Raw genomic sequence first — 27,677 nt, forward strand, 5'->3', positions numbered from 1 at the left:
CTCATCAAATGAATGCCAAGGGACACAAACATTCAGGCCATGGCACCATAATTGGCTTTGCTGAAGTTCAGAGCCAAGTCTGTCGGACTCCACAGATTAAGCTCTTAAGCATTCATGCCTTTAAAGCATTTCTCAGTGGAATCCATTTGCATGGGCAGATGAATACAACTTAAACGGTCACATTACGAAAGCATAGATATTTTATTTCAAGAATTATAATTTAAAAGCAAATGAGAAGATAAAATCCAACTCTGTGATGATAATTCCATCTTGCAGGACCTCCTTCCCATTGCAAGCCATGTCCTTGCATGTGCATTGTGCTTTAGTCTCTCTGGGCTGCTACAACAAGACACTGAAATGGATGGCTTGTAATGGTAGAAATGTGTTTCTCCCAGCTCTGGAGGCTGGGAAGTGCAGGATCAAGATGCCAGTAAATTTGTATCTAGGGAGTGCCTACTTCCTCATAGATGGCTGACTTCTCATTGCAACCTCACGTGGTGGAAGTAGCAAGGTGTCTCTCTGAGGTGTGCTTTGAAGAATACTAATCCCATTTATGATGGGGACTGCTCTGATGACTTCCCAGAGACCCACATCCTAATCTGTCACCTTGGGATTAGGATTTCAGCACATGAATTTTGAGGGAACATGAACATTGAGTCTGTTGCAATTGGTAGATATAGCTGACTTTGCAAAGAAATAAAAATTGGGTCGTCTACCTTGTATAGGATTTTCAATTGATCTTCCCATTTAAGTCACTGTTTCAGGACATAGGAGGGGTTAAAAGAAGTAGTTAACCACAATTCTATAATTGCTTTGTATACATAGTTCAGGGAGCTATAATCGAGTGGAGGATAAAAGCTATAAAGTTCCCTAGTAAAACTCACTCTGTGTGCATAATTTTGGCATGGATTTATATTGTATGTGCAATTACTCATGGATATAGAGTAAATACTTGTAATTTTACCAACAATTGAGCAATTGTAGGTCAGTCTCATGTGCTTCAAAATGATTACTATGACTTCAAGTGACCAATTGGAATGAAAGCTAATTGACTGCTGCTTATTTAATCTTTTTTCTATCTCCCTACTCTCAAACCCCTTCATTCACATAAATATTACTGGCCCCTTTCAAAGTCGAGAATACTCCCAGGCTACTCCCGGGGCGCAGCATCATCTTCCCTTCTATATCCACTGACCTTGTCTGCTCTCCCCCACATCCTACACACTTCCTCAGATATTCTTCCTCCATAAAGATTTAGTTATTTTTTAAAATGCATATTCATCTTTTCTTCTGCTGGCCCAGTTGTACAGTGTAACTCATGATAAAATTATAAATATAGGCTTTAAACATATTCTTCTATTTATAACATGATTTGTTTCTTTTTAAAAAAGATTTATTTATTTGGAAAGCAGAATTATAGAGAGGCAGATCCAGAGAGAGAGAGAAAGAGAGAGAGAGAGGTCTTCCATCCACTGGTTCACTCCTCAGATGGCCACAGCAGCTGAAGCTGGGCCTATCCAAAGCCAGGAGCCAGGAACTTCTTCCAGGTCTCCCATGCGACTGCAGGGGCCCAAGCACTTGGGCCATCTTTCACTGCTTTCCCAGGCCATAGCAGAGAGCTGGACCGGAAGTGGAACAGCTAGGACTCAAACTGGTGCCCATATGGGATGCCAGCCCCGCAGGCACAGGATTAACCTACTGCACCACAGTGCCAACATGATTTCTTGTATTTTGTTCACGTTAACCTTTTACATTGTTAACTTCTTGATGTGGTAGAGAATGGGTGACCATATGACCATTCCTAAACACATCTCTCCTTTCTGGGCATATGGCTGGATTTTATTCTTGGTGTTGCCTTCAGCTTAGATGTACAATACAATGGAATTCCCGCTGTTAGAAAGTGATGGTAAATGATGTGCCCTTCCAGACATAGCCCTTTGAAACCTTTCACATACCATCTTCCCTATTCTTCCATTCTGATCTGTTTCTCACAGTTCAGGAGGCTGAGAATTCCAAAATCAAGACATCAATAAATCTGTAGCCATTGGGAGCCCACTTCCTGATTTGCAAATAGTCTTCTCATTGAATCCACATGTGGCAGAGGGCAGAGACACAGAGAGAAAGCTTTCCTGTCTCTTATGATAGACCCCTCTTATGATAGACCCTAAACCACTTATGAGGGCTCCACCGTCATGACCCAATTACCTCGAAAAGTCCCCACCTCCTAATATCACCACAAAGGGGATTAAGATTTCAACAGATGCATCCCATGGAAAATGTATTCATTTCATAAGCCCAACAGTTTTTTAAAGACTAATTAATTTATTTTAGAGGTATGATTGCAGAGAGAGAGAGACAAAGATCTTCTATTCACTAGGTCACTCCCCAGATGACACTGCGACCGGAGCCAGGCTGAAAGCAGGAGCCTGGAACTCCATCTGGGTCTCTCACATGGGTGGCAAGAGGCCAAGCGCTGGGACCATCTTCCACTGCTTTCCCAGCAGTGGAAGCAGAGCAGCAGGGAATCAAACCAGCACTGTAACAAGTGCTTAACCTGCTGTGCCACAACACCTGCCCCCAAACACAAGTTTTGCCTTGTTCAATCCCCAAATTTTTTTTTTGACAGGCAGAGTGGACAGTGAGAGAGAGAGACAGAGAGAAAGGTCTTCCTTTTGCTGTTGGTTCACCCTCCAATGGCCACCGCGGCCGGCGCACCACGCTGATCCGAAGGCAGGAGCCAGGTGCTTCTCCTGGTCTCCCATGGGGTGCAGGGCCCAAGGACTTGGGCCATCCTCCGCTGCACTCCCTGGCCACAGCAAAGAGCTGGCCTGGAAGAGGGGCAACCGGGACAGAATCCGGCGCCCTGACCGGGACTAGAACCAGGTGTGCTGGCGCCGCAAGGCGGAGGATTAGCCTAGTGAGCCACAGCGTCAGCCAAATCCCCAAATTTAAAGACTAAATTCCAGGGTCTCCTTTAAATATAATATAAATCAGATATGGTTGAGATCCAAGGTGAGCTACATCATGAGGCAAAATTCCTTTCCAATTGTAAAGCTGTGAAACCAAGCACATTATGTTCTTCCATAAATACAACAGAGAAACAAGTGTAGGACAGGCATATACTTTAGTAATTTGAGAAAAACCACAGTTACCAATTCCACAATGAAATCTTCAGGTTAAGTCATTCATTGATATGAGTTTATTACAAAAATTATTGACAATCCAAAAAATCATATAACATGCTATCCTAGAAAAGAGTAAAAAAACGGCCAGCGCCACAGCTCACTAGGCTAATCCTCCACCTTGTAGCACCAGCACACCGGGTTCTAGTCCCGGTAGGGGTGCCCCATTCTGTCCCGGTTGCCCCTCTTCCAGGCCAGCTCTCTGCTATGGCCAGGGAGTGCAGTGGAGGTTGGCCCAAGTGCTTGGGCCCTGCACCCCATGGGAGACCAGGATAAGTACCTGTCTCCTGCCTTCGGATCAGCGTGGTGTGCCGGCCGCAGCGGCCATTGGAGGGTGAACCCATGGCAAAGGAAGACCTTTCTCTCTGTCTCTCTCTCTCTCTCCCTGTCCACTCTGCCTGTCAAAAAAAAAAAAAAAGAGTAAAAAATGAATTGGAGAGCATTGATTGCTCACTATATTTACCATGATTCTGTCATAAATAAGTTAAAGTAACTGGAAAAGTAATACTTGTATTTTTATCTTATTGATACATCACAAAACCTGTTTTCATCTGATAAGCAGACACAAGGGGGTTCAGTCACTAGGGGTGTCACTATATAATAGATCATCTTTAAGCAGGAGATGCTAAAAGGAAAACTGAATTTGCTTGTGACAAGTAAAGCAAACAGTGGGAAGGTAGAGTTCCCTGAAGATACCGCCTCTCTGAAAAGCAGTGTGCCATGGCTTTTATGACAAGGGTTAGGGAAATGTCCAGGATGTAGAGAAGGGGGAGTGGGAGGCCTCTCAGCTCAGGACTGCCCTCTTGCAGCTTTTCTCATGGGTGGTGGGCTGGCCCCCTTGGAGTGCAATGTTGTAAGACAAAGTTTCCTAGAACATCCTTTGAAAAACAAGTTCCAGAGGCCAGCATTGTGACACACCTGGTTAAGAAGCCTGTGATGCTGGCAACCCTTAAGAGCATCGGTTCGAGTCCCAGCTGCTCTGCTACCAATCCAGCTTCCTGTTAATGCACCTGGGAAAGCGGCCACCCGAAGATGGCCCAAGTACTTGTGCTCCTACACCCACATGGGAAACCCAGATGGAGTCTGAGGCTCCTGGTGTCAGCCCAGTCCAGCCCTGGCTCTTGCTGCCATTTGGAGAGTGAACCAGAAAATGGAAGATTCTCTCTCTCTCTCTCTCTCTCTCTCTCTATATATATATATATATATATATATATATATCTGCCTTTCAAATAAATAAAATAAATCTTTAAAAAAACAGGCTCCAGACAGTCACCTATTTCACACTCTCTACCCTTCTTCTTGTGCTTTCCAGCCCAACACTCTCGGTTACTAACAGTGTCCACAAGGAACCCACACAGCTCTCTTGAAAGGGTGTAACACATTTTCTTCTCCATAGGAAAGTCTGTTCGCCATATGATTTTAAATTTTGCAAAAGCTCTGGTGCAATGAGTAGTCAAAACAATCATTTTTGATGATCTGGAATAATCATTTCAAAATCAGATACCAAAGTGGAAGGAATCTAAGTGTTTTCGTTTGAGTCTTTGCATTTCCTTCTCTCCATTGTAAACTCATCCACCAGAACACATGAATACCTACTTCACTCCTCAGAGCTCTTTTGGGGTCAGGGGAAAATGTGAAAATCACAACCTCACTTTCAAGGGAGAACGCTTGTTTAAATCTTTGTCCTTTCCCTCACCCCAACTCTTATTTCTAAGACTAGAAATAATCATAGGAGAAGACTCCCAAATTTTCTGCTGTGCAATTGTACATCCTGTTGACTTGTCTTGCTCATAGTAAGTATTCTTTATCATGCAGTTACAAATCTCATAACTTGTTCTTGAAGAGTTCATGAAACTGAAAAATCTTAGTTGGTAGCAGTAAGCAAAGATTTACCAAAATGCAGATGTCTGCACAATAGTAATGCCACAAAGTCTACCAAATTTTTCAGAAACTCATTCTTGGTAATGGAAGGGAGATCTGCAGCTCGTGAGGACTCTCTATTGAAGTTTCATAGAGGATGCAGTCAGTCTTTCTTGTTTTTTTCTGTAAATTATTTTATGATTTCAAAAGTAATCTTATGCCTACTGGTGGAAGGTTTTCAGGAAATGAAATAACCTCTCTCATCTATAAATCTAATACATGGGCAAACAACAACAACAAAATTGTGCAACTTTTCTAGGATAGTGAATTGTTCAAAAGTGGCTCTACCAAGTAATAATACCTATATCCAATCAGGTTAGTTTCAGTACTATTTCAGATGTGTGAACTATTTTGCCAAGGTTACTATGCATGAAAAAAATCGTATCAAGGATTGGTGGATATTAAGGTGGTCTAGACAATGCCATCAGTGCAAAGGAAACTCGTTCCAGCTGTCTGTGTCTACTAGTGTTATTACTCAGTGTTACTAAATGTGTCTCTCACTCCTTCCTTGTGAGTTTGTGACAGGAAGGAGTCTCTACATTTCTTCTGGTTGGTGTCTATTTGAGGAGCACCCAAAATGCAAAAGAAAGAGAGCCCCATAGAGGAAAAAAGTCTATACTCCCAGAAACAGACATTTGTGGATTGCCTCCACAGGTTGATTTCCCTCTCCTCCGGCATTCCCTCACTTGAATACTCTCCCCTCCTGCCCGTGATTCCCGGTGGCCTCAATCAGGCTCTGCTCCTCATTCTGTGATGGGAGCCTTGGTCCCTGCTCGATACGTTATTTCCTTTGTTGATTCAGCAATTGGGTATCTGAACTATGCAGTCCTGCCTGTCACAGCAAGCTAAGAGTGTTTTTTTAAATTATTGTTTATTTAATGTTTTTTTCCATCTAACTGAAAGGCAGAGTGACAGAGAGAGAAACAGAGACAGAGGTTCCCCATCTGCTGGCTCACTCTGCAAATGCCTGCAATAGCCAGGTGGGCCAGGCTGAAGTTAGGAGCCCAGAGCTCCATCTAGGTCTCCTCCCTGTCTGGCAGGGGCCTTAAGCATCAGGACCATCATCTGCCTGTCTCACAGGAGCATTAGCAGGAAGAAGAATCAGAAGCAGAGCAACTGGAACTCAAACTGCCATTCCCAGATGGAAATTGGGGGTTCTAAGAAGCAGCTTAACCTCCTGCACTGAAACACCCATCCAAGCAGAGAGTTTTGAAAGGAAATAGGATTGGGCTACCTGTGAATAGAGCTGAAAAGGAGAACACAGATCTCACATCCTGGAAAACAGAAGCAGGATCCTAGTGAAATGATTTTGATTCAAACCTCCAGTGACTCCTGCAATCAGGGTCCCCCTGGAATTTTGAGTTATGCTACTCAAGGTAAAGACGGGTTTTCAAAAAAAGACAGGTTTTCTAGTCTATCATATGCTACCTAAGAGATCCTAACTTCCTACCATGGCTTTGCTTATTTTCTTAAATTTTAAAATGAAATCACAGGAAAAATTAAGATGATCCTTATGCAATATAAATACTCAGAACAACAACCATAATACACCTAGAGGGTTTTCCATCACAGCTAAAATCATTTCTGCCATGATTTATTCTGCCAATATTGTGGTCAGTGGTTTCCCACAGGCAAAAGCCCTTTCTTCTGGAGCATTCTGGGTAGGGGACAAGCAGTTTCAAGACACTGCTCATTCAGGCTGGTAATTAATGTGCTTTGAGACGTGATGTTACTGACCTCAAATGTGCTGAGAAACAAGGGGCATGGTGACTGTACTTTCCAACCACTGTTCCTAACTTGGCTGTGAGAATTAAATCAAAAATGCAGCATAAACACCAGAGGTCACTCACCTTGTTCCATAAAAATGTTGTGATTAAAGAAATCCAACCTGATAAACCACTCATAAAAAATGTGAAAGTTGTAGTTTTTAAATTTTTGATTAAAAGTTATCTTTCTCTTTGAAAATGAAAATTGGTTTTGTCTTCCTCTACTTGTCAAAGCCATTTAAGCAGATCAGGTTAGAGGTGCTAATTACCAGTTGTTGATAGCCTGTGCTGATACAGACACACAGTCTGACAGGTATACTGTTTGTTTGTTTTAATTTGAAGATAATTTACTACCCATAAAAGGTAGGAGAATAATGGTCCTAGAAATTGAAATGAGTTCCCTATTCACCAACTAGAGAGACTCTAATTTAGGCAAGTTCCCATACCAATTTGTCTCGCAGGTGAGAATGTATTTCTTACTCCACAATAATTCAGTCCTTGGTTTTTCTCTTGAGATTGCCCACAAGGGTGCTAATTGCATTTGTGACTTTTGCTACACTCACATTAGGAATTATTCTGAGTTCTCAACATCATTTTACATAATCTAATAGCTGACAGATACGTGATGACTTTCTGTCACTGTCCGATACTACTATTTTTGAACCAGGAGATTCTCTAACATATTAGCAATTCTACCACCACCACTGCAGGCCCTTTTCCTCTGTCTTTCACAAAACCACAATTGTTTTACATTTACCTGTAGAGAAGTATTTGACCTGTTCATGTATTCGGTCTTTCAGTGTAAAAATATTTATGTAGATAATATCAAGCAATGTTTGAAAGCCTCCAAATTGAGTTGACACTCTCAATGTAGAGAGACTCCACATATCAGGGCTTACAATAATTTTATGTAGCCAAAAGTTTTTCACAGCTTCATACATATGACCCCCACATGTAACCATGGTTGTGATGCAGTAAGTGATTAAACTTTGAAAAGAAAATTGTAAAAGATAAGAAGGCAGATAGTTCAATCAGAAAAAAAAATGTACAAAGAACAAGAACAGGCAATTCACAAAACAAAATTACAAGAAGTTTCAACAATATGCCAGCAGGTAGTTAATGTCACTAATATTATAATGAATGCCAGATAAGTGACAAACCAGTCTTTTCCAATAAGATCAATAAAGTTTGAAGAATAACAATGATACTAATATTAACAATTAATACTAACATTAATGTGAGTAGAAATGTAAAATGTCACCATAATTCTGTAAGAGAATTGGCAATATTTATAAAAATCATTATTTTAAAAGAATTTTTCATTTTCAGGAATTTATCCAAAGAAAACAATTGAAAAATGGTGTAAAAATATTCAAATATAAATGTCCTCCACCCCATTAAGTCACAAATAGGAAGCTACATTGTTCTCGTTTATTTGTTGTTGTTGTGTTTTTCACCTTTGTGTCCTCAATACCAAGGATAGTATCTGGCTTATTACAGGGATTTAATGTATATTTAATTGATTATTTACATTGCCAAAATAAATACACTCAATCTAAATGTCTAGTACTGGGTTGTGCATTCTGGGTTAAACTACTGCTCAAGTTGCCAGCATCTCATATCAAAGTGTCATTTGAGCCCTGTCTGCTCTGCTTCTGATCCAGCTTCCTACTAATGCACCAGGGAAGGCAGTGGATGATGGTCCACGTACTTGGGTCTCTGTCACCCATGTGGGAGATCTGTATGGAATTCCTGGCTTCTGGCTGCAATTTGACCCAGACCTGGAGGTTGCAGCTGGTTGAGGAGTGAACTAGCAGATAGAAGATTGATCTCTTTCTCTCCCTCTCCCTGGCTCCCCCTCTCTCTGTCACTCTGCCTTTCAAATTAGTTAATTAATTAATTTAAAATAAATAAATCAGTATATAACATTAAGGCAGTGAGCAAAATAAATTATAGTATAGCTTTACAGTAGAATATTATGTATTTTAGAAAATGTCAATCAATATTTATTGACATGGGATGACATTTATAGTAAGTATTGAGCTACAAAATAGTACACTTCTAATTTTGTAAATGTAAATTGTGAAATGTTTCCAGAATATAATATACATTATAGTATTGAGAGTAAGATGTGTAAATTATATGAGTCAAAACTTTTTAAATTACTTGTTTACTTTTTAAAACATTAAAAAAATTGATTAACAATAATTGTGCATGTTTATGGGATACCATGTGACATTTCAATACATGTACACAATGTGTGCTGGTAAAACCAGGTAATCAACATTTCTATCTCTTTGTCACTATTTTATGATTAGAGCTTTGGTTCTCTCTTATATTTGCTCAGAAAATATGTAATAGGCTATTGTGAACTACTTCCACCCCACTATGCTGGGCAACACTAGGAATTTATTCTATCTCTCTAACTCACACTTGGTACTCATTAGCTAACCTTCATCATGCCTACTACTCCCAGCCTCTAATAATTATGATTTCATGTTCAGATTGAGTTTTTTTGAGCTTCCATATATGAGGGAAAACATACAGTATTTGTCTGTCTGTGTCTGGCTTTCTTAATTTAACATAATACACTCCAGTTCCATTCATTTCACTGCAATTGACAGGATTTCATTATTTTTTGTGGCTGAATAACATCCTGCTGTATGTGTATAGTGTGTAAATGTTTTCTTTATACATTCATTCATTGGTGGACATTGGCTAAAAGTGTTGCAATAAGCAAGGTGCCATAAACAAGGTGGTATAATATGTTTTGATATGATGATTTCCTATCTTTTTAATGGTTTTAAAAGATTTATGTATCCATTTGAAAAAGTCAGAATTTCAAAGATTGAGAGAGAAAGAGAGAGAGAGAAAGAGAGAGAAAGAGAGATATCTCCATCTGCTGGTTCATTCCCCCCAAGAGGGCCGCAACAGCCAGAGCCCAGCCAAGATGAAGCCAGGAGCTTCATTCAGGTCTCCCACATGAGTGCAGGGGCCCAAGCACTTGGGCTATCTTCCACTGCTTTTCTCAGGCCATTAGTAGGGAGGTGAATCAGAAGTGGAGCACTCGAACCAGCTCCCATGTGGAATGCCAGTACTGCAGGAAGTGATTTTACTTACTACACCTAAATGCTGCCCCCAATTTTATGTTTTTTATTTTTTTTTTTATTTTATTTTTTTTTTAACTTTTATTTAATGAATATACGTTTCCAAAGTACGAATAATGGATTACTATGGCTTCCCCCCCATACTGTCCCTCCCACCCACAACCCTCCCCTTTCCCACTCCCTCTCCCCTTCCATTCACATCAAGATTCATTTTCGATTATCTTAATATACAGAAGATCAGCTTAGTATACATTAAGTAAGGATTTCAACAGTTTGCTCCCACACAGAAACATAAAGTGAAAAATAATAGATGATTTTTTTTAATGATGATGAAATCAGATCAGACCTATTGTCATGTTTAATCCCAGTGAGAGTCAAGTTGGGAGTTGATAGTTTCTATTCTTTTTTTTTTTTTTTTTTTTTTTTTTTTTTTTTTTTTTACAGAGGATCAGTTTAGTATGCATTAAGTAAAGATTTCAACAGTTTGCACCCCCATAGAAACACAAAGTGAAATATATTATTTGAGTACTCGTTATAGCATTAAATCTCAATGCACAGCACATTAATGACAGAGATCCTACATGAGGAGTAAGTGCACAGTGACTCCTGTTGTTGACTTTACCAATTGACACTCCTGTCTATGGCATCAGTAATCTCCCTATGCTCCAGTCATGAGTTTCCAAGGCTATGGAAGCCCCTTGAGTTCTCCGACTCTTATCTTGTTTAGACAAGGTCATAGTCAAAGTGGAGGTTCTCTCCTCCCTTCAGAGAAAGGTACCTCCTTCTTTGAAGACCTGTTCTTTCCACTGAGATCTCACTCACAGAGATCTTTTGCCAGAGTGTCTTGGCTTTCCATGCCTGAAATACTCTCATGGGCTTTTCAGCCAGATCTGAATGCCTTTAGGGCTGATTCTGAGGCCAGAGTGCTATTTAGGGCATCTGCCATTCTATGAGTCTGCTGAGTATCTCACTTCCCATGTTGGATCACTCTCCCCTTTATTTATTCTATCGGTTAGTGTTAGCAGGTACTAGACTTGCTTATGTGCTCCCTTTGACTCTTAGTCCTTTCATTATGATCAATTGCGAACTGAAATTGATCACTTGGACTAGTGAGATGGCATTGGTACATGCCACCTTGATGGGATTAAATTGGAGTCCCCTGGTATGTTTCTAACTCTACCATTTGGGGCAAGTCAGCTTGAGCATGTCCCAAATTATATATCTCTTCCCTCTCTTCTTCCTACTCTTATGTTTAACAGGGATCACATTTCAGTTATATTTCAACACTTAAGAATAACTGTGTATTAATTACAGAATTAAATCAGTCATATTAAGTAGAACAGACAAAAAAACTACTAAGAGGGATAATGTATTAAGTTGTTCATTAACAGTCAGGGCTATGCTGATCAAGTCACCGTTTCCCATAGTGTCCCTTTCACTTCAACAAGTTTCCTTTTTGGTGTTCAGTCAGTTGTCACCGATCAGGGAGAACATATGGTATTTGTCCCTTTGGGACTGGCTTATTTCACTCAGCATGATGTGTTCCAGATTCCTCCATTTTGTTGCAAATGACTGGATTTCGTTGTTTCTTACTGCAGTATAGTATTCTAAAGAGTACATATCCCATAATTTCTTTATCCAGTCTACCGTTGATGGGCATTTAGGTTGGTTCCAGGTCTTAGCTATTGTGAATTGAGCTGCAATAAACATTAGGGTGCAGACCGCTTTTTTGTTTGCCAATTTAAATTCCTTTGGGTAAATTCCAAGGAGTGGGATGGCTGGGTCGAATGGTAGGGTTATCTTCAGGTTTCTGAGGAATCTCCAGACTGATTTCCATAGTGGCTTGACCAGTTTGCATTCCCACCAACAGTGGGTTAGTGTCCCTTTTTCCCCACATCCTCGCCAGCATCTGTTGTTGGTAGATTTCTGAATGTGAGCCATTCTAACCGGGGTGAGGTGGAACCTCATTGTGGTTTTGATTTGCATTTCTCTGATTGCTAATGACCTTGAACATTTTTTCATGTGCCTGTTGGCCATTTGGATTTCCTCTTTTGAAAAATGTCTATTGAGGTCCTTGGCCCATCTCTTAATTGGGTTGTTGGTTTTGTTTTTGCAATTTTATGTTTTTTAAATATATACTTAGCAGTGGGATTGTTGGGTCACAAAACATCAACTTTTTTTTTTTGAAAAATTAAATTGTTATTTATTTGTGAGAAAGAGACAGAGAGACAAAGAGAGACAGAGACACTTCCATCGGCTGGATCAGGCTGAAGCCAGGAGACAGGAATTTCATCCAGATCTGTCACGTGGGGGGCAAGTAATCAGAACATCATTGCCGCTTCTGAGAGTGCACAGGAATAGGAAATGGGATGGGAAGCCACCCCAAGCAGCTGTTCAACCTGCTGTGTCACAACACTTGCCCTGTAATTCTTTTTTTTTTAAAAATGCATCTGTGTTTTAAAACTTTCTGCAAAGAGCCAGGTGGCCGCATGGCCGAGCTACATGAGCCAGGCTCCACCCCCATCCTAATGGGATTCCCTGCTCCTGCTTCCCTGCCCGCCCTCAGGCGAAGTTTTAAAAGGGCCTGTTCCTGAACACGTGCTCTCTTGGCTCTCTGTTCTTCTCTCTTAGCTCCCCTCTCCTGCTCTCTGCTCTCTTCTCTCCTTGCCAGCTCCTCTCCTCTCTGTTTCTCTGTTACATTCTCTTTCTCTCTCTTTTTCCTTCGCCGCCCCTTCACTCCAGTCTGTAGGGTGTTCCCCAATAAACCCTTTCCCTTAAAAAAAAAAAAAAAACTATCTACAAAGGCTGTACATTAATGATATAATTCGAAACAAAAAGCTGATTCATAATAAAATCACAAAATAAGGAAAGTTTTTCTTTTTTTTTCTTTTTTTTTCTTTTTTTTTAACTTTTATTTAATGAATATAAATTTCCAAAGTACAGCTTATGGATTACAATGACTTCCCCCCCATAACGTCCCTCCCACCCACAACCCTCCCCTTTCCCACTCCCTCTCCCCTTCCATTCACATCATGATTCATTTTTGATTCTCTTTATATACAGAAGATCAGTTTAGCATACATTAAGTAAAGATTTCAACAGTTTGCTCCCACACAGAAATATAAAGTGAAAAATACTGTTTGAGTATTAGTTATAGCATTAAATCTCAATGTACAGCACACTAAGGACAAAGATCCTACATGAGGAGTAAGTGCACAGTGACTCCTGTTGTTGACTTAACAAATTGACACTCTTGTTTATGGCATCAGTAATCACCCTAGGCTCTTGTCATGAGCTGCCAAGGCTATGGAAGCCCCCTGAGTTCACCGACTCTGATCATATTTAGACAAGGCCGTGGTCAAAGTGGAAGTACTCTCCTCCCTTCAGAGAAAGGTACCTCCTTCTTTGATGACCCGTTTGGAAAGTTTTTCTAAGAATAGCACAAAGATAACAACAACAAGGGACAGGTTAAAGTTACATAAAAGTTAATTTTTTTATTTTATCTAACATCTTAGTTTGAGGTTGTGTTGAAAAAGGAGAATCTGTCTTTTAAACATGCATATTCAATTATTTACAGATTAAAAGCTGTAGTATGTGAGATGTCCCTCAAAGTAAGAAGCAGAGAACAGAAAAATAGGAGAATGAGGGAAGGAGGTAAGACCTGACTACATGATCATATAGATTAAATGTTAAAGTGATCATATAGGGGCCTGTGCCGTGGCGCACTGGGTTAATCGTCTGCCTGCAGTGCCGGATCCCATATGGGCACCGGGTTCTAGTCCTGGTTGCTCCTCTTCCAGTCCAGCTCTCTGCTATGGCCTGGGATAGCAGTAGAAGATGGCTCAAGTGCTTGGGCCCCTGCATCCACGTGGGAGACAGGAAGAAGCTCCTGGCTCTTGGCTTCAGATCAGTGCAGCTCCGGCCATTGTGGCCATTTGGGGAGTGAACCAACGGAAGGAAGACCTTTCTTTCTGTCTGTCTCACTGTCTGTAACTCTGTCAAATAAATAAATAAAATCTTAAAAAAGATAAAGTGATCATATAAGTAGGACTAAGAGTTTGGTAATAATAATAGATAGAATTAAAAAAGAATGAATGCTCCAACATAGGAAGCAGTCCAGACAGCAGCTCATAGGATGACAATCTCTTTAAGTAACAATCTGACCTCAGAATCAGCCCTTAAGTCATTCTTAAGTCAAGCTGAAAAGCCCATGAGAGCGTTTCAGGCATGGAAAACCAAGACACTATGACAAAAGATGTCCTACATGAAGGATCTCTATGGCTGAGACCCCAGTGGAAACAAATGGTCATCAAAGAAGGATGTACTTCTCTCTGAAGGGAGGAGAGAACTGGCACTTTGCTTATGACCTTGTCTAAATACTGATGAAGTTTGTGAATTCAAAAGTCTTCCATGGCCTAGGCAGCTCATGTCAAGAATCTCAGGTGATCACTGATGTCATACATTATCAGTGTTAATTGTTAAATTAACAAGAGTCACTGTGCACTAACTTCTCATGCAGGACCTCTGTCCTCAGAGTTTTATTATGAGAGTTAATAGCAAAATTTGTTTTCAAAGAATTACTTCATTTTAGTGTATTAAGTGGAGGATATTCTTATGCCTCATAAGTTATAGTTCTACATCTAAGTGTTCACAAAAGATGCATCATTCTTGAGTTCCTCTTCAAAGATAATTAAGTTTCTCAAAAAAAAAAAAGAATTCTAGAAAAGAAAAAGCAAAATTAACTTCAAGATGCAATGACTTTGAACAGCCCTGTCTGGACTATTGAGGAATGGTTTTTTTCTTTTCTTTTCTTTTTCTCTTTTTCTTTTTCTTTCTCATACAAAGTGTTAAACTCTTTACCTAAAATAGAGTTAATCTTCTGTGCATAAAGTTAATTGAAAATAGGTCTTAGTAAAAAATAAGACTGGGAATAGGAGAGAGAGGAGGAAGAGCAGTGGGAAGGTGGCTTTGGTGGGAAGGATTACTATGTTCCTAAAGTTGTATGTATGAAATTCATGCAAATAAATAAATAAAAGACCTGACTACACACTCACTGATGATTGTTGGAGCTGGTTGATAAATAATTGGACCTATATGTGTTGTCTCTGCTTTTGTATATATTTTAAAAATTACATAATATAAAAATTTATACCATAGACAAAAGTGATAGAGAAACCATGAACTGGGAAAAAATATTTGCAAAATTAGTAACAAGAAAATTTTAAGTTAAATTGGCAAGAACATAAACTGACAATTCACCAAAAGAAAGGGAGAAATGACAGCAAGCACACAAAAGTCATGATATGCTTTCTAGCAATATTTATACACAAATCATTTTTTTTCTTTTTTATTTAGTAAATATAAATTTTCAAAGTACAGTTAATGGTTTACAATGGCTTCCCCCCCCCATAATTTCCCTCCCACTCACACCCCTCCCATCTCCCGCTTCTTCTCCCATTCCATTCACATCAAGATTCATTTTCAATTATCTTTATATACAGAAGATCAATTCAGTATATATTAAGTAAAGATTTCATCAGTTTGCACCCACACAAAGTGAAAAATACTGTTTCAGTACTAGTTATAGCATTACTTCACATTGGACAACACACTAAGGACAGATCCCACATGAGGAGTAAGTACACAGTGACTCCTGTTGTTGACTTAACAATTTGACACTCTTGTTTATGGCGTCAGAAATCTCCCTAGGCTCTAGTCATGAGTTGCCAAGGCTATGGAAGCCTTTTGAGTTCGCCAGCTTCGATCTTATTCCGACAGAGTCATAGTCAAAGTGGAAGTTCTCTCCTCCCTTCAGAGAAAGGTACCTCCTTCTTTGATGGCCCCATTCTTTCCACTGAGATCTCACTCGCAGAGATCTTCCATTTAGGTCTTCTTTTTTTTTTTTCCAGGGTGTCTTGGCTTTCCATGCCTAAAATACTCTCATGGGCTCTTCAGCCATATCCGAATGCCTTAAGGGCTGATTCTGAGGCCAGAATGCTATTTAGGACATCTGCCATTCTATGAGTCTACTGTATACACAAATTATATACAAGTATATCTAAAAATCAAAAAACTTTACTTAAAATGGGAAAAAATTTTCAAATATCAATAATGCTTTAAAATTACAAAAATTTATTACTGATTTTTGTAAAGTAGCATCTAAAATAGCTTGCAAGAGTATAAATTGCCAGAATTTCTGATAATACATATTCAGAATCTTAAAATTTTACTGATCCTTAGACTCAGTAATTTTACTTCTAAGAATAAGAAACTAAGATTTATGTGAACTAAGAACAAGCTACATTTGAACTAAGAAAACAATTGTGGGCGTGCTCAAATATGTATCCAGAGAAATGTATAAAAATGAGGTGATCCCTGTCCTCAGGAGCTGGTTCTCCCATCCCCCCAGCTTTTCCCCATCACATAATCCTGACGTTTCTGCTTCCTGCACTGGAGCGTAAGCTCCATGAAGCCATTATTTTATTCCCAGTGCCTAACTACCACCTGACACCTGGTGGGAACTCAGTAAATATTGTTGAAGACATAAATGTAAATGAATGAAAAGATAAGAATCCCATTGATACACCAACCCTGGTGACTCAGTGCCCTTCTTTAGATGATTTACATCAAGGAAAACTTTACAAAGGAAGCATAGAGACTGGTATGAGGCCTGAAGAATAAGAATCAAGTAATGCAACAAACGGGTTAAGAGGACTGAAGATCTTTACAATAATCCTGTGAGGGACTTTTACAGCCTGTGACGGTGTCCCTGAAAAGCTCAATGGGGAACAAGCAGTTTCAGATTCATATGCGATGTGATAGCTAGTCTATACATACATATAGCACACATACACTTACAAGGCTACCTCCACAAGCTCATGAAAAATGGAATTAAAAATAAATTTTAGTGTACAAAAGTTGTTAAATACAGGCGCAACTTTTTCATAGTTCACATTTTCCATGAACTTTCTGAACACTGCTTGTAGAAGGATATGTATCAAAATTTTAAGAGTTGCTATTTCGAATGCTGAAAATGTGAGTTATTCTATGTACAACCAATTGTTGAGTTTTTCTGTAATAAGTACGTATTAATTTTTAACAAGAAAACAAACTAGTTTTAAAATGTTATACTTATGAAATTATCAGTTTCAAACTTAGATGATCTGGAGTTGAAGGTGCCCCAGTTCCTAAAGTCATAGGAAACCTGGCCCATCTTTCCTAAATACGGAATACACTGGTATATTTTGTTTTGGGAGAAGAAAATAATTAAAATATTAATTCTATGCTAAAGTAATAATAAACATTTTTTTAAAATTTAAAGCAGACTTTGCGTACATGATCAGGAGGGGAAATACTTTTTTAAATGCATTTTTCTTATTTTTCTTTGGGCTATACACTTAGAAACTCAGAGAATTTTTCATATTCTTTACTTGAGAGGACAGTAGCTTGAAAAAAAATGACAGAGATCCAGATAACCCACTGTGTAAATTGCTAAGGAGCTTACACAGATTGTCAGACATGATGTATGTGGATACTCTCTACTGGAATACTGGACAGGACTCTTAATACACATGCTGTATTGCCAAAGCACATTGCTAAGTACTATACATCAATAAACAATGTACACAGGGCGTCAAACATCATGAAAATTGTGTTCCTAATTATCACTGGAGAATAAAAAATCCATTAGTCAATAATTATATTAATATTCATTCAACAAATATTTGCAGAGTGTAGACTATGTCAGACTAGGTTCTAGGTAGTGAGGCTATAGCAGTGAACAAATATCTCACGTTTACCAAAATTTAGACAAGTTCAAAGTAAAGGAGAAAATAAAGATCACTAATACCTGCATTTTTGAACAAGAACTCTTCATAAAGGTGTAGTTTGCACAAAGTGATTTCCATGTTTCTTTATACACAGTCCTGTGCCATGTAACCATGTTTTGGTCAGTAAGGGAGCTTGTAATCTACAGTGATCCTACAAGATTCTAATGGAGCTGCAAGATTCTCCCCACTCATTCCAACATCACAGCACATACACAGTTATTTATGGCACATAATACTTGATATTGATAACACACAACTGGATTACTGGCTTATGCATTTACTATTCTTTCTATCCTTATTTTAGAGTGCATCCTTCCATTGATATATAAAAATCTTACTGGAAAACAGTATGCTAGGTTATGACAGCAGCAGCCTCACTCCTCTCCCAGTTACCATGTCTCAAGAATGCCTCAAGAGGTCATGTTGAGTGACTGAGCTATGCCATCTAGCCTTGTGTAAGTGTGTCCTATGGTTCTTGCACACAGTTGAAATCACCTCAGGATACATTGCTCAGAACGTACCCTTGTTGCTAAGCCATCCATGACTTGTACATTAAAACTTAGCCAATTATTAGTGAAAGTATTTTCCATCTCACTAATTTCCAAAATAGCAGTTTTGACCAGTCATAGAAGGTAAGAGGATAATCATACTCTTTTCCAAAAGAGACAGAGGAAGAACGATCAAATTGAAATGTGAAAAGAAAACAAAAATCAACTACTGCATGTTTTCCGCCTTGTAATTCCCTGGGAAGCCTTGTCCTCCTGAGAGCTGCCAGAGAAGACAACCTGCCCAGTGAGGCGACTTGTAGAATGTGGCAAATGCTAGATGGTGATTGACTGGAGGAACCAGGATGCATAATTTATCCAAGTGGCATGCAGCTTGAGCAATCTCTAATGTAATTTTGGGCTTAATTATTTGGAAAAAAGGTAAATGACACATGAATGAAATCCGTAAGTGATACAAACCTGGGAGTTGTAAATGCCAATGAGGAGAGGCAATAGTGCGGAGGTGTGGGGAAGCAGCAGGCAACAGCCCAAAGAAGCTCAGCTTGGAAAACAGGCAGCAGAGAAGGACTAATGTTGCCTACTGGGCCTGTCCTCTGGAAAACTGGGTCTCAGGCTTGCGAGTGGAGTGCTCACTGGTGTACACACGCTACTGTCCCATGTGCACTTTCACAGTGAAGACCAGCAATCTGACATGGTCACTATTTAAACATGAATAGAAGGCCAGTGCTGTGGCTCATTTGGTTAATCCTCTGCCTGGGGCACCGGCATCCCATATGGGCTCCGGATTCTAATCCCAGTTGCTCCTTTTCCAGTCCAGCTCTCTGCTGTGGCCCTGGAAGGCAGTAGAGGATGGCCTAAGTACTTGGGCCCCTGCACCTTCGTGGGAGACCAGGAAGAAGCAACTGGCTCCTGGTTTCGGATCGGTGCAGCGCTGACTGTAGTGGCCATTTGGGCAGCGAACCAATGGAAGTAAGACCTTTCTCTGTGTCTCTCTCTTTCACTGTCTATAATTCTACCTGTTAAATTAATTTTAAAAAAATGAATGGATGTCAATAGGACTATAGATATGTTTGTCCAAGTGAATCCAGGAATAAGGACAATAGTGAATGGGGAACCAATTAAAAGGAAGCTGGAGAGAAATACAATCAGTTTCTTTTTTAAAAAAACTTTCATTTAGTAAATATAATTTTCCAGAGTACAGTTTATGGATTACAATGGCTCCCCCTCATAACTTCCCTCCCACCTGTGCCCCTCCCATCTCCCGCTCCCTCTCCCATTCCATTAACATCAAGATTCATTTTCAATTATCTTTATATACAGAAGATCGATTTAGTATATATTAAGTAAAAATTTCATCAGTTTGCACCCACACAGAAATGCAAAGTGAAAAATACTGTTTGAATACTAGTTATAGCATTAATTCACATTGGCAACATATTAAGGACAGAGATCCTACATGAGGAGTAAGTACACAGTGACTCCTGTTGTTGACTTAACAATTTGATACTCTTGTTTACGGAGTCAGAAATCTCCCTAGGCTCTAGTCATGAGTTTCCAAGGCTATGGAAGCCTCTTGAGTTCACTGACTGACTTCGATCTTATTTAGACAAGGTCATAGTCAAAGTGGAAGTTCTCTCCTCTCTTCAGAGAAAGGTACCTTCTCCTTTGATGGCCCGTTCTTTCTACTGGGCTCTCGCAGAGATCTTTCATTTAGGTTTTGTTTTTTTGTTTTTGTTTTTGTTTTGTTTTTGTTTTGTTTTTTTGTTTGTTTGTTTTTTGCCGGAGTATCTTGGCTTTCCATTCCTAAAATACTCTCCTGGGCTCTTCAGCCAGATCCGAATGCCTTAAGGGCTGATTCTGAGGCCAGAGTGCTGTTTAGGACATCTGCCATTCTATGAGTCTGCTGTGTATCCCACTTCCCATGCTGGATCATTCTCTCCCTTTTTTATTCCATCAGTTAGTATTTGCAGACACTAGTCTTGTTTGTGTGATCCCTTTGACTCTTAGACCTATCAGTGTGATCAATTGTGAACTGAAATTGATCACTTGGACTAGTGAGATGACATTGGTACATGCAACCTTGATGGGATTGTATTGGAATCCCCTGGCACATTTCTAACTCCACCATTTGGGGCAAGTCCGATTGAGCATGTCCCAAATTGTACATCTCCTCCCTCTCTTATTCCCACTCTTAAATTTAACAGGGATCACTTTTCAGTTAAATTTCAACACCTAAGAATAAATGTTGTGTTAATTACAGAGTTCAACCAATAGTATTAACTAGAACAAAAAAATACTAAAAGGGACAAAGTATTAAATTGTACATCAACAGTCAGGACAAGGGCTGATCAAGTCATGTTTCTCATAGTATCCCTTTAACTTCAACAGGTTTCCTTTTTTATGGTTGGTTAGTTGTCACCGATCAGGGAGAACAGTCCTTTGGGACTGGCTTAATTCACTCCCTACCATACAACCCAGCCATCCCACTCCTTGGAATTTACCCAAAGGAAATTAAATTGGGAAACAAAAAAGCTGTCTGCACCTTAATGTTTATTTTGGCTCAATTCACAATAGCTAAGACCTGGAATCAACCTAAATGCCCATCAACAGTAGACTGGATAAAGAAATTATGGGACATGTACTCTATAGAATACTATATAGCAGTCAAAAACAACGAAACCCGGTCATTTGCGACAAAATGGAGGAATCTGGAAATACAATCAGTTTCAATGGGATCAATGTGTAAACTTTTCAGCATGAGAGCATTGGGAAGAGCTGACCTCTCATGATGGTTGAAACCTGCTACTAAGGGCAGGATCCCTGTCCCCTGCCTACAGAAAGCCTGGTGTACTACCAGCTCTCCCAAGTCCTTCCATGTCTGGCAGTCTAATTCTCCCACAAAACACTTTTTCTCAAGTCATGGCATCAAAGTTTGTAAGGGCACCAACTTTGTGGTGCAGTGGGTTAAATCACAGCCTGCAATGCTTGCATCCACGTAAGTACCTGTTCAAGTCCCGGCTGCTCCACTTCTGATCCAGCCCTTTGCTGATGTGCCTGGGAAAGTCGCAGAAGATGGCCCAAGTGCTTGGGCCCCTGCACCCATATGGGAAACAGATGGAGTTCTGGGCTCCTGGCTTCAGCCTGGCCCAGCCCTGGCTGTTGCATACAATTGAGGAGTGAGCAAGTGGATGGAAGATCTCTTTCTCTTTATGTCTCCCCCTCTCTCTTTGTCACTCTTCTTCAAGTAAAATTTTTTAAAATGAATCTTTAAAATATTCTTAAGCATGTAAACTTAATTCTTTCTCTCCATGCTATGTCACTCACTCTGTGTGGGGCAGGCTTCACTCCCAAGGCCACTTATTGCCTACCAGGCAGTGTCAGAACACCTGCAAGCTATGGATGTTGCTTTGTCAATTATGGCATATATATATAATATATATAAATTTTATATATAAATATATTAGATATTAGATATATAGTGTATATATGGTTTACAAATATGCACACTAATTTTAAAGAGATATTAAATAAAAGGAGAATATTAAAAATACAGCAATTGGGCTAGTGGGATGTAGGTTAAGTCATCTCTTATATGCCACCATTCCATATCAGAGTGCTGCTTCAAGTCTTGGCTGCTCTGCTTCCAATCTAGCTTCCAGTTAATGCTCCTGGGAAGGCAGTGGATGATGGGCCAAGTGCTTGGGCTTCTGCCACTCTTGTGGGAGACTCAGATGGCCCAGACTGGCTGTTGCAGCCTTTGGGGATTGAATCAGTGGCTGAAAGACCTCTCTCTCTCTCTCTCTCTCTCTCTCTCTCTTTCTCTTTCTCTCTGGCTCTGCCTTACAAATAAATAAATGAATATTTTAAAAATATAAAAGAACCTAGTTACAATTATTGTTCTTTCTATATCCTTCGATTCTTCAGTATTTTTTAAAATTTTTGTTTATTTTCAATTTTTATTATTTGAAAGACAGAGACAGGGAGAGAGAGCTACAGGGACAGACAGGCGGAAATCTTCCATTCGCTAGTTTACTCCTCAAATGCCCACAACAGCTAGGGCTGGGCCAGGCTAAAGCAGGTACTTAGTCTGAGCCTCCCTATGCTTGGCAAGGACCCAAGCGCTTGAACCATCACCTGCTGCTTCCCAGGGTGAGCATTAGGAGGAAACTGGGTTAGGAAACAAAGGCCAGACTCCAACCCAGGGACACCCGTATGGAATGCAGCAATTCTACACAGTCCTAATTGTGGCACCAAATACCAGCCCCATTCAGTATTTAATTTAACACCTGCGATTCTATCTTCATAACAAGCTACTGAAACTTGTCCTGTTACTAGAACGTCCCAAGGTAGGCATTCTCCTCACTTTGGGATCTCCAGAGCCAAATCTGTCAGCTATACAACAGCCATAGTCTAGAAGACTTGGGCCACCTGTGTGGTGGATCTGAACACTCTTACTACTTAACTGCACCTTGTCTCCCTCTCTCTTCTCTTGCAGGAATCAGGAGGTCACAGTTTTGTCCCCTGATGATTGGTAGAGCTGTGAAAGAGAAGAAAAAATAAATACATGCAGGGTCTTCAAGAAGCTCATGGAAACTTGTAATATGAAAAAACTGCCTGGATTTCAAAAATTTTCGCATGAAAATCAATATATTTTAGTTCCGTTTTCCATAATTTTTTTTGAAGTGTCCTTGCATAGTTATCTGTGATAAACTCTTCTGTAAAACTGATTGTTGTTTCTTTCCCTTCCCAGGAATTCATTCATATGCCTCTGCTTTGGGTACCTTTCAAACCAGTGCCAAGTGGGAGAAACATACAGGGGCAGACTGGCTGCTAAAGACAGAGCTGTGCCTGGGGTTGTGCTAGTAAATGTTCCCTCTCTCCTGCGGAGGGAGCAGCAAACTTACAGCATTTGCCACTTCCATGGTGTTAATACCTCCACTGCAGCTGTTTTTAAGCTTGCGTGGTGATGTCACTCAATATGGAAGTGGAGAGAGGCGGTAACCACTGTGCCATGCTAGGCAGTGCAGGCAAACTTCAACACACCTCTGGAACACGCCACTTCCTGCACAGAAAATTTTAAAATGCATTAAACAGCACATAACAGGTTTCAACATAGAGAAATCAGGGAACCACTCAGCCATCGTTTGGGGGCATGCATTGACGGGCTTTACTTCCTTCAGCAGCTATGAATTACCTGTGTCAGATACTTTGCCCCTCTATCCAGTTTGCATGTGAAACATTGGAAATTGCTTTCAAGACCTAACACAGGTTAATGCTATGAGCGCTATTGACATCAAATCTATTAGCTGCCAGCACAATTACATTAAGCAGCACCCCATTCTTTCTCACATTAGCTGGATTACAATGGTCCCATTGCTAAGATTGTTTCAAATTAAAACTGACAAAACGCTTGAAAAATATATACTCATGAATAATCCTGAACTGAAGGGAGTAGATAAATTGTGGGAGGGAAATTGCCTAGTTAGCAAATAAGGATTCTTCAGCTATATTTCCTGCGGTTCATTGTTAACAAGATAATCATGCAAAAAGTCTTCCTTTGAGACACAATGAATGAGTTCAAAATCACTGATAACTAATATTCATTATTTATTCTTCAAATTCTTTCTTTCTCTACAAATACATTCAAAACGTCCTGCTACAAAAATGCTTTCCTTGTCTCATCACCCAGGTGACAAACACTTGGAGGACATGCAGGCCAGATGTCCTTTGTATCCCCACAAAGTTGGGGCTGGCACAAAGTCCATCATTCTGTAGTTTGTTGATTGACTGATGTTTTAGTTAAATACAAAGGTTTTAGATAGGTATCAGTGTTCCTTCTAATCCACATAGTTGTTGTATTTTTCCAAACTTAAAGCTAGAGCATATCCAGTGACAATTTTTTTTCATACAGAAAGCTGTAACAATGTCTGGCATGCAAATGACATTCAGTTTTTTGTTAACATGTTGTCTTTCTTGGAAAGAACAAAAGTTTTAGGTCATATACTCCCATTAATATGAAAAGTGTGGACCAGGTGGCAATCCATTCATCCACTGCTGTTTAACAAATCATTCCAAAAGGTAGGGGTGTAAAGCAGAAGTCATTTTTATTACCAACCATGGCTCACCTGGGTGGTGCTGGTGGGAGAGCTCTCTCCCCAGCTGATCACCAGAGCTCAGACCCCTTCCCAATGGGAGGCCGTCTGGGCATCTCTATATGGTCTCAGTCTCAAAGGCCTCTCCTTGGCTCTCAGTCTCTCAAACTCCATGGAGTCAGGTATACCCCACTTCTTACATGATGGCGTAGAGCTCCCAACATGCATCCTATAATGAACCCATTGGAAAGGTCAAGTGGACTTTCCTTAGCTAATCCCAGAGCACCCAACCTCAAGTCTGCCATGTTCTCTAATTGAGGCAGCCTTCAAAGGAGGAGAGATAGACTCTACCTTGATTCTTACATATTTTGTTAATTTAAAGAATAACCATCAGGAAGCGAGATACACAGCAGACCTATAGAATGGCAGATGTCCTAAACAGCACTCTGGCCTCAGAATCAGCCCTTAAGGCATGCAGATCTGGCTGAAAAGCCCATGAGAGTATTTCAGGCATGGAAAGCCAAGACACTCTGGCAAAAAAAAAAAAAAAAAAAAAAAAAAAAAAAAACACCACTAAATGAAAGATCTCCGCGAGTGAGATCCCAGTGGAAAGAACAGGTCATCAAAGAAGGAGGTACCTTTCTCTGAAGGGAGGAGAGAACTTCCACTTTGACTATGACCTTGTCTAAATATGATCAGAGTCGGTGAACTCAAGAGGCTTCCATAGCCTTGGAAACTCATGACAAGAGCCTAGGGTGATTACTGATGCCATAAACGAGAGTGTCAATTTGTTAAGTCAACAACAGGAGTCACTGTGCACTTACTCCTCATGTAGGATCTCTGTCCTTAATGTGCTGTACATTGAGATTTAATGCTATAACTAGTACTCAAGCAGTATTGTTCACTTTGTGTTTCTATGTGGGTGCAAACTGTTGAAATCTTTACTTAATGTATGCTAAATTGATCTTCTGTATATAAAGAGAATAGGAAATGAATCTTGATGTGAATGGAAGGGGAGAGGGAGCGGGAAAGGGGAGTGTTGTGGGTGGGAGGGAAGTTATGGGGGGGGGAACCATTGTAATCCATAAGCTGCACTTTGGAAATTTATATTCATTAAATAAAAGTTAAAAAAAAGAATAACCCTCAGAAAATAAACTGTTTTATTTGTTAAGACAAATGTACACACACCTGTGAAACAATCACAATCAAAATAATGAATTTATCTAAAAGTTGTCTCATATTCCTTTGCGATTGCTCTTCGCTCTTTTCTTCCTAACCAACCCTAGACAACTACTGGTCCATGTTCTGTCACTATTGATTAGCTTGCATTTTCTCAACTTTGTATAAATTGAATCCTAGAATACATACCCGTTGGCTTCTTTTCCTTAACAAAACTATTTTGAGATTCATCCTTGCGCATATCAATAGTTCTTTCACTCATTCTGTGTTAAGGTAAATAGTATACCTTTGTACAGATATTCCAAATTTGTTTAGCCATTCAAATATTGTGGCTATTTCAATCATTTCCAGTTTAGGGTTACTATGAATAAAGTTGATACAGAATCCCATGAACAGGACTTTAATTTCTATTGGGTTTCAGTTTATGAGTGAGTTGGCTAGAATGTACAGTGTGTATTTAACTTTTGAAGAAACTGTCAAACTGTTTTCCATATTGACTACACCTCTTCACATTACCACCCCATATATTACAGTTCCAATTTCTCCACACCTTGACCCACATTTGCTATGCTCAGACATGGGTGAGAGTCTATTGTAGTTCTAATTTGCAATTCCCTCATAACTTTATCATCAGTATATCTTCTCTGGTGAAATGTCTGTTTGAATCTCGCCTATGTTTTATTAGGTTATTTTTCCCAACTGTTGAGTTTTGAAAAATCTTTTATATTCTGTATGTAAAAGTATTTTATCAAATATATACTTTGTAAAAATTATCTGTCAGTCTTTGGATTTTGTTCTTACTCTCTTGGTAGTGTTTTTTTTTTTTAGTTTTAATTTTGAGATAATTGTAGATTCACAAGAAGTTGCAAAAAATAGCACAAGCAATTCTCCTGTACCCCCCATTACCAACAACAACCTTAGCTAAATGGTTACATCTTATATAATTATTGTAAATTAGCAAAATTAGAAACTTGACATTGTCACATAGTTGTATGCCATAATACCAAACACACATATTTAGTCCAGTTTATTACCACAAATACTTCTCTTGTGAAAGCCTTTTGCTGTTATACCATGTTCTTTATCCCCTTTTCCCCATCAACCCTAACCTCTGGAAACCTCAAATCTCTTCTCCATTTCATGATTCTGTCATTTTGAGAATTTGATGTCAATTGGAATCACATAGTAAGTGACATTTTGAAGTTGGCTTTTTCCACTCATCACAATTCTTTTGACCCATCCAAACTGTTATGTGTATCAGTGGTACCTTATTGATGGATATTCCATGGTATGTATGTACTAAGTTTGTTTTGTCACTCATTTATTGAGGTTTAATGATTTAATATTTAGTGGACCACTTATTTATTTTTGTTGTTTTCAGTTTGGGGCTACTTAAGCAAAGCTCTGTGAGCACGGTGTACAGGCTTTTCTGTGATTGTACATTTTCATTTCTCAGGCATAAATGCCCAGGTGGCATGGCAAGCACATTGCCAGATTTCCAGCACCACTGTGTGGGAGATGTAGTTTCTCTGTCTCCATGCCAGAATTTGGTGCCAGCACATTTCTTCTTCTTTTAGCCATTCTTATGTGCTCATTGTGGTTTTCATTTGCATTCCCTTAATAGTGAATGATATTAAATACCTTTTCCTGTGTCATTTTTTCCTCCATCCTTTTAGTGAAATGTCTGGTTGGTTTTTTGCACATTTTCTAACTGAAATTTTTGTGTGCTGAGTTTTAAGAGTACTCTGCACAGTATATAGAAGTCAATTATGGCCGGTGCCACGGCTCACTAGGCTAATCCTCCGCCTTGCGGCACCGACACACCGGGTTCTAGTCCCGGTCGGGACGCCGGATTCTGTCCCGGTTGCCCCTTTTCCAGGCCAGCTCTCTGCTGTGGCCCAGAAAGGCAGTGGAGGATGGCCCAAGTACTTGGGCCCTGCTCCCCATGGGAGACCAGGATAAGTACCTGGCTCCTGCCATCGGCTGCAGCACGCTGGCCGTGGTGGCCATTGGAGGGTGAACCAACGGCAAAGGAAGACCTTTCTCTCTGTCTCTCTCTCTCACTATCCACTCTGCCTGTCAAAAAAAAAAAAAAA

The 27,677-nt window shown here is 39.8% G+C and overlaps 1 long non-coding RNA gene across 26 annotated transcripts in view; it reads right to left on the reverse strand.

The window, feature by feature from the left end:
• Positions 1–27,677, reverse strand: part of LOC103349543 (uncharacterized) — a 216,700-nt gene that overhangs the window by 29,146 nt on the left and 159,877 nt on the right. For 22 of the 26 annotated variants that reach the window (XR_011381899.1, XR_011381904.1, XR_011381884.1 and 19 more), the window contains 2 exons: positions 23,215–23,372; positions 19,460–22,847 (listed from right to left, as the gene is read on the reverse strand). The exons of the other annotated variants lie outside the window; for them this stretch is intronic. This is a non-coding gene — a long non-coding RNA (uncharacterized lncRNA). Of the gene's footprint in view, positions 1–19,459; positions 22,848–23,214; positions 23,373–27,677 lie in introns of those variants that run through there. 26 annotated transcript variants of the gene reach the window in all.

This window comes from Oryctolagus cuniculus, chromosome 14 (genome assembly GCF_964237555.1).
Source record: "Oryctolagus cuniculus chromosome 14, mOryCun1.1, whole genome shotgun sequence".
In the NCBI taxonomy this organism is placed as follows: Eukaryota; Metazoa; Chordata; class Mammalia; order Lagomorpha; family Leporidae; genus Oryctolagus; species Oryctolagus cuniculus.